The sequence below is a fragment of the Leucoraja erinacea genome, chromosome 6 (genome assembly GCF_028641065.1).
Source record: "Leucoraja erinacea ecotype New England chromosome 6, Leri_hhj_1, whole genome shotgun sequence".
In the NCBI taxonomy this organism is placed as follows: domain Eukaryota; kingdom Metazoa; phylum Chordata; class Chondrichthyes; order Rajiformes; family Rajidae; genus Leucoraja; species Leucoraja erinaceus.
This window is the reverse complement of record NC_073382.1, coordinates 28,613,475-28,615,172: the sequence shown is the minus strand read 5'-3', so window position 1 is coordinate 28,615,172 and position 1,698 is coordinate 28,613,475. Positions and strand designations below refer to the sequence as shown.

Below are 1,698 nucleotides of genomic sequence, written 5' to 3'. Positions count from 1 at the left end.
GCCCGTGAGCACTGCGACGCGTAGACACTGCGGGACCTGCACCTGCGAGAACATACCGCGTTTGCAGCGATGCAGGTCCAAAAAAGAGAAGAGCAAATCCTCGAGTGGGTAAGTCCCATAGCAGCACCTTATACAGGGCTGTATCTCACTTCCACTATTATAGGGAAGTGCTGGAGGAAAAGACAGACTTAGGGAGAAGGAAGCAGCACCTTTTCTTAGGGCTATAATCATGCTTCTCTCCCTCCAGTAGACTCTTTTGTCAGAAGAGTGCTGGGGTCAAGTCTAGGGCAAACCCTGGACAGGTAAACAGATGTAAGAGCTATAATAATGAGGTGATGCTTTTTCTAAGTCACAAAGTACATAGAGTGCATTATTGGTCTTTTCCTGATAGAAATACAGGAATACTTATGTTGTGACTGAAGGATTTAGCAGTCCAAAAAATTTACTGACAAATTCCATTCCCATCTGGGAAGTCACATGGGATGTCTGTCTATGTTTCAGGGGGAACAACAGTACAGCTGTGAGTAAAGCTAACTGGGAAAGATGTACAAACCAGGTTAGAAACCAGCATAGACCATATGTTCTCTCTCTACTGCAGGGGCAAACATTAGCTGACACCATAGTGGTCACTTGCCACTGGGGATTGTAAATCCCTGAATGTACTAAACTAATCAATTTATGCATCTGGTTACATCCTACCGGGATTGACACGGGCCTGTGTAAACCCGAAACCTCCTAGCAATATCTTTATTTGGAGGTGACCGATCTAGAAGGTCAAGGAGTTGGACAATGAAGCCAAATTGGAGCTCATCTAAACGTCCAAACATCATCCTCAAAGGTATCGCCCCTATATCTGAAGATGTGTACACCCACAACACACGGGGATCCAGATGAAAACAGTAAAACCAGAAGGAAGCAAGGAGGTTGGTGCGAGAAGACATCGAATAAATAATTTTTGACACTCTCATTTTAAACAGTATCCGGGGATACACAATAGAATTTTACAACACATAATTTTCTAGTCCAGCTGATATATCGAGAGAGGAATTTGGAGGAGAACACCAAATGGATATTGGGCTATAGTATTTGCTGATGTTTCTACACGATATGGAACACCAGATGCCGATCTACTCGTATCCAGACATAATCACCAATTACCAAATATGTCATATGGGATACAGACACTGGACATCAGCAACGGAGGGGTTTTTAGCTGCATTGTAAGGGAAAAATTATTATCTACGCATTCCCTTCCTAACAAAATAGGATATGGCGCTTGACGCATCAAACATAGATCAGATCTCGGGTTTTTGGCCAAGATCAAGCATAATATCTGGGTTTTTTATCAGTTTAAATATCTGATATGTCCCTTATCTAGGGACCATATATTAAAAATAAATAAATAAATAAATAAAATAAATAATACGATATATTCGTTAAGAACGGAAATCTTTTCTATTGTTAAGTATATTTGTTTTAAGAACGAAAATGGCAAGCATTGATTCAAAGGATGCTTACTATTTTCAGTACCCATAACAGGTGACCACGGACGTTATTTTATCTAATTGGATGGCTCAGCTCTAGCAGTATAGAGCACTACCTAATGTGTTTACATTAGCACCTAGGTTATTTACAAAATATAACAACCAGCCACACGCTGAGTTTCTCCAGCTTTTTTGTGTAACCTTTGATTCTCCA

The 1,698-nt window shown here is 40.6% G+C and overlaps 1 pseudogene; it reads left to right on the top strand.

Moving 5' to 3' along the window:
* Window positions 1-1,294: 1,294 nt before the first annotated feature.
* LOC129698483 (U2 spliceosomal RNA) lies at window positions 1,295-1,408 on the top strand (annotated as a pseudogene).
* The last annotated feature ends 290 nt before the right edge of the window (window positions 1,409-1,698 follow it).